The sequence below is a fragment of the Neophocaena asiaeorientalis genome, unplaced genomic scaffold (genome assembly GCF_003031525.2).
Source record: "Neophocaena asiaeorientalis asiaeorientalis breed wild unplaced genomic scaffold, Neophocaena_asiaeorientalis_V1.1 scaffold438, whole genome shotgun sequence".
NCBI classification, from domain to species: domain Eukaryota; kingdom Metazoa; phylum Chordata; class Mammalia; order Artiodactyla; family Phocoenidae; genus Neophocaena; species Neophocaena asiaeorientalis.
Window position 1 is genome coordinate 1712045 of NW_020173491.1, and position 10579 is coordinate 1722623.

Below are 10579 nucleotides of genomic sequence, written 5' to 3' on the forward strand. Positions count from 1 at the left end.
CAGCACTCAGGATGCCCAAGGCCCAGGATGCCCAAGGGCAATGTGGGTAAGGAGGCAAGAAGCACACGAGGAACACTCAGGCCCGATTCAGTCTGTGGTCTAGGGAACCCTGTCCCCACCTTGCAGGCCTTAGTGGGTGGAAGGCTGGCTGTGGGCCCTCCAAGCAGGCTAGATTTGCTGAATTTTCTCATCTCTACCATAAACCACTGAACTCAGAGCAGAGGTTACAGTTAGGCCCTGCAAAAGGATGCAGGAAATGTGATCTGGACCACTCCTTACCAGGTGAGGAGATAGATCAAGTTCACCTCTTGAGTTTCTGGACACAAGTCTCTCTAGCGAGGGCCGCAGATCCCCTGATAGGTCCCTTAAAGCCCTCCTCGTCCTGCGGGTCTCTGAGCTCACAGGCCTGTGATACCCCTGGCTGGTACAGGCATTTCGGGGTGCTGGTACAGGCCAATGCCCAGGACAGCAGACCACTCAGGGTCAAGAGGCTTTGTCCCCTCCCGGGACCCCAGACACAGTCTCATCTCCTTGTGGGGGTGCCTGGTACGGTGAACCAGGGGTGGGATGTGGGGCTCTAGGAAGAGCAGGGCTGTCCTCCCATTCTTTCTGCTTCCCCGCTGCGTGTCCTTGGGCAAGTTGCTCTCCTCTCGGGTCGTCACTTCCCCTGCCCCGCCCACTGCACAGGGCTGCAGTGGGGGCCAGGAGCCCAGAGACTGAGACCTTAGGCTGCGTGCCACTTGAGTCTGGTTCCCAAATATCCTCAGAGGCCTGTGTTCAGAGCTGGGATGCTCCAGCACACGAGATAAGGCCCAGCCCCAAAGACCGACTCAGTGTGGCAGGGGAGGTAAACCCCAAACAGATGGTTTTCCTAGTGTGGCAAGACTAACTTCCGGTAGTGTGGCCGACTGAGTCGCAGGCGTGGGCATTGTGCTCTCTGGGCCGCAGGGGGTAGTAGAGTTCGCTCAGGGTCCGCTTCGTCTGGATTCGAATCTTCACCCCACCACTTGCTCGCTGTGCAACCTTGGGCAAGTTACTTCACCTCTCAGAACCTCCATTTTCACATCTGTAAAACGAGAAGAACGATAATAGCCAGCATTTTGTGAGCACCAACTATGTTCCTGGAACTGGTCTAAATCATTCCTTAAAACCACCCTTGGATGTAGGTACTATTCCAGCACCAGTGGACAGACAAGGAGACTAAAGCCCAGAGAGGCAAAGCAAGTCACGTGAGATCACACAGCTGGTAGGTGGCAGAGCCAGGCTGCTCCAACAAGGTCCCTGATCTCTACCTTCCAGGGTTAGTGAGGAATAAGAGTGACGACACGTGGGTCAGGCTTGACACCATGCCCGGCACACCGTAAGCTCACCACGGTGTGTGTTCATTGCTGTGAATGCTGTGATGGTAGGTACGTTAGTTTGCTAGGGCTGCCGTAACAAAGTACCATAGACTGCATGGTTTAAACAACAGAAATTTATTTTCTCACAGTTCCGGAGGCTAGAAATCTAAGATCAAGGTGTCGGCAGGGTTGGTTGCTTCTGAGACGTCTCCTTGGATTGTAGATGGCTGTCTTCTTCATGTATCTTCACCTCATCTTCCCTCTGTATGTGTCTGTGTCCAAATTTCCTTTTTTATTATGACATCTTTTTAACTTAATTACCTCTTTAAGACCCCATCTCCAAGTACAGTCACTTTCTGAGGTCCTGGGGGTTAGGACTTCAACATATGAAATTTGAGGGGACCCAATTCAGCCCATCCCAGTAGGACATATGGTGGCCTGTCACCATGGCAGCAGCAGAGAAGGAACAGGCTGGACGAGAGATGGTGGCTGCCCAGATGGCCCCTGGCCCTGTCAGTCTGGCTGTCAGCTCCCCAGAGCCCTGGTCAGTGGTATGAGGGCCAGGGCAGGCTTGGGCCCTGGACACAGTGTCAGGGGTCCCTCCTTGAGGATGGAGCTTACAGGGTAGGGTCCCCTCCCTCAGGCTTCACACACACAGCCCCTCACATGGAAGTTGGTGCCCCAGCACCGCGGACGGCACTCTACAGACCCTGCCCTGATGAGGACATCATCTCCAGGGCCAGAAAGGACATCGGGGCCCCAATTACCACCTGGACAGCTCACCAATCCTCCCTCCTCCTGCCCAGATGCACCACAGATCAACAACATGCTCACAGGCCAGGAAGCTCCTTCCAGCTCTTGCTCCTCCTCAGGAAGGCTTTCTTAAACTTCCTTGGGAATCATGCCTGCAATAAAAGATGACAACCAAAAAAGATCCCTTAACCTCACTCCGCGATTCATGATTTTTCAGCATTATTTGGCCTTGCGCTTGGCTGGGTTAGGCCAGGCCTGGACAGTGGGCTGAGTGCAGCCCCAGGTGTCAGCCTTAATGCCTTTGGGAGGCAAATCCTGAAGCCACGACCACAGCCATGTCTGGGTTCATTCTGGGTGAGGGGGCTTCCCACCGGCTGTCAGCTGCCCCCTCTTCTCCCAAAGATGTCCCCTCCTCTCCAGCTCATCGTCACCACTCTAGTGCCGGCCACCATCGCTCTCACCTGGACAGCTAGTTCCCCTCCTAGGTGGTCTCCTGCTTTGTTCCCCGCCAATCCATGAGCCACAAAACAGCCAGAGCTGCCTTCTCGTACATAAATCTGATGATTATCAACTTAAATGCAGTTAGGAAAGTCCAGCTCCTTCCTGACCGGATGTTGACCCTGGCCTCCTTCTCCCCGCCAGGCCTTTGCCCTTGCCCTTCTCTGCCTAGAATGCTGGGCGCTAAGCATGCCCTCACTCGCTGTCAGCCCCCTCGGGCTCCCACGAGCCCTGCCTTCTCCAAGGGCTTTGAACTTCTCTGTTTTCTGAGGTCCCACTGCATGGCCGACCCTGGGCCGGCATGCCCACACTCCTAGCGTCCTCTGCAGCTAGGGCTGGGGTCTGTGTGGCTCAGGTGGTGGAGAATGCCTGCCTCTTGCATTCACCTTAGGACTGCGAAGAACTAGGGAATAGTTTGTTCTGCCCGGATATCTGTGAGCTCCAGGACCTCCCATCTCCCAGCTGCCCCTGTGACCTTGGGAATGTTTCAGCCAGAGCCTGGTGGCTGAGCCTGGGTCAGGGGACAGGGGAGTGGACACTCTGCCAGGGTTCCACCTGCTCTGACTCAGTCTGCCCCAGCTGCCCCTGGACACCCTACAGCCTCGCTGGCCTCAGACATACCTTCCAAATGGGCTTGGGTCAAGGTCACCTGTATCAGTTTCCTACAGTTGCTATAACAAATCACCACAAACTTAGTGGCTTAAAACAACAAACACGTATTATCTTACAGACTTGGAGGTCAGAGTCTGAAATGGGGTAAAATCATTTGGGTAAAATCAAGGTGTTAACAGGGCTGTGCTTCTGAAAGCTCTAAGGAAGACCCTGTTTCCTTGTCTTTTAACTGCATTGCTTGGCTGTGGCCCCTTCTTCCATCTTTAGATCCAGCAACATAACATCTTCAAATTTCTGACTACACCCACTTCTTCTGCCTCCCTCTTCCACTTTCAGGGACCCTTGTGATGGTATTGGGACCACCCTGATAACCAAGGATAATCTCTTTATTTTAAGGTCAGCTGATAGCAATCTTAATTCCATCTGCAAACTCAATTCCCCCCTGCCATCTTATGTACCATCTTCACAGATTCCAGGTATTCGACATGAACAGTTTTTTTTTTTTTTTTGTACTTGGGGAGAGTGCATTATTCTGCCTGCCACAGGGAAGGGCATCATGACCCAAAGAGAGAAAATGCAGAGGTGACAGTCCAGCAAGCTGGCCCTGGAGGCAACCACCTGGGTTCAAGCTCACCGCTTACCAGCCAAGTGACCTTGGGCAAGTCACTTCACTTTTCTGAACCTGAGTCTCCTCATCCAAATGGGGGATGATGTGATACCTCTACACAGTGGGGTACTACCCAGCAACGAAAAGGAGAGGACTATCAATACACACAGCAAGGTGGATGAATAGCAAAATTATTACAAGTGAATGAAACCAGACCAAAAAAGTACATACTGTATGATTTTGTATAACATTCAAGAAAATGCAGGGGCTTCCCTGGTGGTCCAGTAGCTAAGACTCCACGCTCCCAAAGCAGGGAGCCTGGGTTCAATCCCTGGTCAGGGAACTAGATCCCACATGCCGCAACTAAGAGTTCACATGCCAGGACTTCCCTAGTGCTCCGGTGGTTAAGAATCCGCCTTCCAATACAGGGGTTGCGGGTTTGAGCTCTGGTTGGGGAACTAATATCCCACATGCCTCAGGGCAACTCAGCCCGCACACTCTAGAGCCCACGCACAACAACTAGAGAGCCTGAGCGCTGCAACTACTGAGCCCACGTGCTCTGGCACCACAACTAGAGAGAAGCTCATGCACTGCAACGAAAGATCCTATGTGTGGCAACTAAGACCCGATGCAGCCAAATAAAAAATAATTAATTAATTTTTAAAAAAAGAAAATGCAAACCAATGTAGTGACAGCAGATCAGTGGCTACTTGTGGACAGAGGGAACTGGGGAAGGGCAGGAGGGAGGAATTACAAGGGGGCACAAGAACACATTTGGGAGAGATGACTATGTTCCCTGTCTTGTTTGTGTTGATGTATGTGTGTGTGTCAAAATATCAAATTGTATACTTTAAAAGGTATAATTTATTGTATGTCAATTATACCTCAATAAAGCTGTTAAAGTGGGAGATGATTATAGTCTCTCCCCATAGTGCGGTCGGGTCGAGTAAATGAATTAATTCATGAAAAACCATAGGACAAACCTTGGCACATAGTAAATACTCAAAAAGCCTTAGCCAGGGCTTCCCTGGTGACGCACTGATTAAGAATCAGCCTGCCAATGCAGGGGACACAGGTTCGAGCCCTGGTCTGGGAAGATCCCATGTGCTGCGGAGCAACTAAGCCCGTGAGCCACAACTACTGAGCCTGCGTGCCACAACTACTGAAACACGTGTGCCTAGAGCCCATGCTCTGCAACAAGAGAAGCCACCGCAACGAGAAGCCCGCGCACCGCAATGAAGAGTAGCCCCCACTCACTGCAACTAGAGAAAGCCCACACGCAGCAACAAGGACCCAACACAGCCAAAAATAAATAAATGAAAAACAATGATATGCATACATTAAAAAAAAAAAAAAAGCCTTAGCCAGCATCATCACTAATGTTGTTGTCATGGTTAAACAGCAGTGCTTTTCCACCCTGGCTGCCTGTTAGAATCACCTGGAAAGTATTTTTAAAGCACCAATACCTGGGCCTCCCCTGCACAGAGCGTGATTCAGCTGACCTGGGGTGGGACCTGTGGCTGGACATTTTTAAAGCTCCCCAGGTGATTATATAAGAGTTGAATAAGTCAGGATTTTTCTTCACTATACCAATATTTATGTAGTCCCACAGTGTGGAAATTATGCCAATATCTTCCAGATAGTTCTGCCATAGGTCAACTCCTGTGGAGAAAGAGCTCTGGCCTCATTTATTCATTCATTCAGCAAATGTAACCCACTAGATAAAGGTGGACCTAAGTTCCTGCCCTTCAGGATGCCTGATCTAATGATAGAGATGGATGAGAAAACAGATTCACACAGTGCGGAAAGGGCGGGGAGGAATCAGAGAAGCCTTCACAGAGAAGATGACATTTTTTTTAGGGTCCTGAAGAATGTGCAGGAGTTTGCCAAGGGGAAAAGAAGAGCATTATGTGTGTATTGGTTTTCTATTGCTGTGTAATAAATTATGCCAAAATTTAGCAGCTTAAAACAACCATTTTATTATGTTCATAGCCAGTAGGTGGGGAATTCAGACAGGGCAGAGCGTCTCTGCACCTCAGTGTCTGGGGCCTCAGCTGGAAAACTTGAGGCTGGAGCAACTCAGAGCGGGGGGTGGAAATTGTCTGAAGCCTCATTTATTCACATGTCTGGCACTGGACCAGGACGACTCAAAGACTAGGGCTGCCAGCCAGAGTGCTTGCACGTGGCCTGTCTACGCAGTTTGGGCTTCTTCACATCATGGCCACCTCAGGGTAGTCAGACTCGAAGATCAGGGCTCTAATAATGAGTATTCTTTGGGAAAAGATAGAAGCTGCCCCACCTTGTATAACCCAGCCTCAGGAGTCACAAACCATCACTCCCACTTCATTCTACTGGTTGAAACAATCTTAAGTTGACCCAGATTCAAGGGGAGGAGCCATGGACCCTGGGTCTTGATGAGAAGGCGTGTTTTAAAACTGCTCGGGTGGGGCTTCCCTGGTAGCGCAGTCGTTAAGAATCCGCCTGACAGTGCAGGGGACACGGGTTCAATCCATGGCCCAGGAGGATCCCACATGCCGTGGAGCAACTGAGCCCATGCGCCACAATTGCTGAGCCCCTGCGCCCAGAGCCCATGCTCTACAAGAGAAGCCACCACAATCAGAAGCCCACGCACAGCAATAAAGGGTAGCCCCCACTCGCCACAACTAGAGAGAGCCCGCACACAGCAACGAAGACCCAATGCAGCCCAAAAAAATTAATTAAAAAAAAAAACTGCTCTGGTGTGTTTGGGGAGTAATAATAATGATGATGATGGTAATAACATAGACATATTGAGTAATCATTATGCTCCAAGGACCATTCCAAATTCTCTTCATGCATTAACTCAGAGTCTCCCCACCCCGAGGCATATCATTACCCATGTTTTCCAGGTGGAGAAACTTGTGCAAAGTCAGAGAGTTGACAAGTAGGAGAGCTGTGATGTGAACGCAGGCAGACTGGCTAGCGCGCTCAAGCGCTAACCACTGCATACACTGCCTCCCATCAGCAGAACCAGTGTGGCTGGACCTGCGATGCCTGTAGGGAGAGGCTGGAGCTGAATCTGGAGAAGAGGAGGCATCACAGCTTGCAGGCCCTTGCCAGACACATAGAAGAGTCTGGGCTTCATCCCAAGAATGGTGGGGAACCATTGAAGGGTCTTAAGCAGGAAAATAACATGACGAGATCTATGTCACAGAATGGTCCCTCCAGAGACTGATAGAGGATGGATTGGAGGAGGTAAAGCCACAGATGGGAGGTGAACCAGCAAGTTGGTACAAGGGGTCAGATGAAGGCTGTGTGGGGAGAACAGGGAATGGCTGCAAGAAGCCAGTAAGTGTCAGTCCTTGGGATGTTCCACAGCCATTCAGTAGCATGATTTTGAAGACCATGAAGCAATTTGGAAAAATTCTTACAATAAGCAATTTTAAGTTTAGATTAAAACAAAGAGAATTCAAAATCATATAAGAATATGACCTCAGATTGTTTTAAGGGTACCTGTCTACTGTGCTATTGACTTTCCATTTGCCCCCCTCTACGTACACTCTTCACCCTTCTCCTCCCTCTAAATCCTGGGTCTAACAACTACAGCCTGCATCACCACAGCTTCCCACCAGCTGATTTCCTGTGGTTCAGTCAATGGGGGGCACCAGGGGAAATCAGAGGGTGGGAGAAGAGGAGGCCAGGGTGTTTATCTCTCTGGCTCCCTCTCTGTCTCTCTATGGTTCTGTCAGTGGCTCAGTTGAAGGCCACAGTTCCTGGCAGCCCTCCTCCAGCACTTGGTGGGTCCTGGCAACACCACTCCTTCCCCCTCCTGATAATACAGCTGTACACAGAGAAAAGCCTGCATGGAAATGCCCCAAATTGTAAGATTATTTTGGTGGTAGGAGTGGAGGTGTTTTCCCTTCTTTCTACTTTTCTATATTTTCTTAATTGTTTGCAGTAAACCTGTATTAACTTTTATAATTTAAAAAAAACATGTTAATCAATGGGATTTGAGGCTAGTCAGATGTCGAAAGGACAGATGTGGCAAGAAAGTATCTGCAGTGATTTTTAAATATGTCCATTAGCCCTTTGACATTCCTCCCTCCAAAAGGTGGAGGCTAGCTCCCTCCCTTTGAGTGCAGGCTGTCCTTAGTGGCTTGCTTCCAATGAATTGAATATGGTAAAAGGGATGTGTATGTCTAGGTCATAAAAGGCATCACAGCTGTCTCCTTGCTCTCTCTTGGAACACTGGCTCTGGAGAAATCCAGTTGTCATGTCACGCAGACACTCAAGCAGGCTTCTGGAGAGATCCACAAGTGAGGAACTGAGGCCTCCTGCCAACAGCCATGTGTGTGAGCACCTTGGAAGCAAACCCTCCAGCTCCAGTCAAACCTTCAGGTGACTGCAGTCCTGTCCAGCATCTTGATTGCAACCCAAAAATATGTGTAAGATGGTAAATGTTTATTCTGTTAATGGTGCTAAATTTTAGGGTGATTTGTTACACAGCACTAGATAACTGATACAGAATTAGGACGGTTCCCTGGATTCCAGCTTGGATATTAGAAGAGATGAGACACAAGCTAGGGAGCTGTCACAGGGGAAGAGGGTACTCTCCATTTGGGAGATGTTGAGCTTGGGGATCCTGGGTGGAGGTAGCCCAGGTGCACCACGCGTAAAGTTTTCGGAGGAAGATCTAGATAGGGGAGAGAGATCTAGAATCATCAGCAGAGGAGGAAGTGAAAGAAGAAATTTCAGGAGTGGGAAGATGACCCAAGAAGAATGTGAAGAGTGAAAATGGTAGAGAGCTAGGTTGGGGCCAAGGGGAAGACCACCATGGGAGAGGTGTCCCGAGTGGGGAGTCTGAGGAGGATCCATCAGAGAGGTGGGAGGAGACCAGGGGAGAAAGCAGCGTTTGGAAGGCCAAGAAAGAGGGAGAGCTTTCCAAGGCCACAGGAAACCGGATGAAGACTGTGGTGGAGCCCCTTGGCGTGGCTAGGTGCCCTCAGCAACCTTGCCAGGAGGGAGAGGTTTTCTGGCTTCAGTCCCGAGTCCCTCCAGCTGAGGGTTTCCACATTCCTGCAAAGGTTGGGAACAGCACAGTCCCATCCTGGCCAAGCTTGTTCACTCAAGTCCTCCAAGCTTGAGACACCAGTCACCAAGAGCTGGTGGGAGGGGGACCCTCATGTCTGCGGTCCAGCTCCTAGGGCTTACTCTGCTGAGAGTGGTGGGGTTTTTTTGTTCCTTTTTTTTTTTTTTTTTTTCCGGTACGCGGGCCTCTCACTGTTGTGGCCTCTCCCGTTGCGGAGCACAGGCTCCAGACGCGCGGGACCAGCGGCCATGGCCCACGGGCCCAGCCGCTCTGCGGCATGTGGGATCTTCCCGGACCGGGGCACGAACCCGTGTCCCCTGCATCGGCAGGCGGACTCTCAACCACTGCGCCACCAGGGAAGCCCTTTCGTTCCTTTTGAATACTTAGTTTCCCCCTTCTTCCTCCACTCTCCTGTCAGGAGACCAACGTGCATACACTTGACAGAAACACACTCAGAAGTCTGTACTTTCAGACTGGGGAGGTTCCTCTTAAGATCCTGTGTCTTCTCAAGTAATTTCAGTGGCAGCAGCTTCAAGGCGAGGAAAAGGCTCCTTAAACACCCTACACAGCGTCCATGTGGGACTCACTCCGCTTCCCCAGGTTCTCAAAGCCCAATTTAATCCAAGCTTATTAACACATAACATTTTAATTTGCCTTTTCAATATGCTCTGCACTGTATAAGCGTAACGAATTTAATAACATCAGAAGTAAGGATTTTGTATGTTAATTACAATGTTTCCATTTCTTTGGGAAGCTCTATCCAGTTGGGGTAACCCCTGTGGAAAACAGACCGCTGGAAATTGAGGTAATTTCTAGTCCTCTCCCCAACCGACCCCCATCCCAATTGCTGTATTGAAAGCAATCAAAAAGGAAAAATGGGTTTCCCAGGCATGGAAAATTAGCAGAAATCTAATGTTTTCCAGTGTCTTAGGTTATGTTCCTTCAGACGCAGAGGCTAGACAAGGGTTCTGTTGTAAGTTATTTACTTGGGCGGAGGTCTCAGGAAGTACCCGTGGAAGAGGAGGTGTAGATGGGGAGGGGACAGCAACTAGCAAAGGGTGCGTTTATCAAGCCTGTTACCACTGAGGGCAACTGAGGCTCGGTCTTGCTGGGGAGCCCTGGAAGCCAGCGTGGACCATGCACCCCCTCAGAATTATCCTACCCGAGGGCCGAGGGGGATGGGGCATTTATCTACCAACTCTGTCAGTCATTGGGTAAAAGCTATTTCCAGGGGCTATTACTTTTCTGGCACTTCCAGTCTGCAGTGTGGGTGGCAAAATGGGTTCAAGTGCCCCGAGGAAGCCAGCAGGCAAAGGAACGCAGGGGCTGGCAGCTGGAGGTCAGGCTGAGAACACACTGAAGGGGTAAGGGTGAGGGAACATGGGCGGGGGCAGGCGGTGATGATATAAGCAGGCTCCAGGGGCCCAGGAGGTACCCCAATTCTCAGCACAACTTGGTGGGAATGTGAGTTCCAGGATTGTGTGAGTTGTTGAGGGAACACAGCTCTGGCTTCTCCTGGCCCCCAGACCTATAGCAACCAGCAAACAATTTTGAGCATCTCTAAGGCACCAGGCACTGGCTAGACCTGGAGACTCAGCAATGAATGAAGCCTGGTTTTGTGCTGTAAATGCTCACAGTGTTGCCCAGAGTAGCTTGTGAACCCCTGGTGGCAGGCAGCATCACTGCAGGTGGTCCCAGACA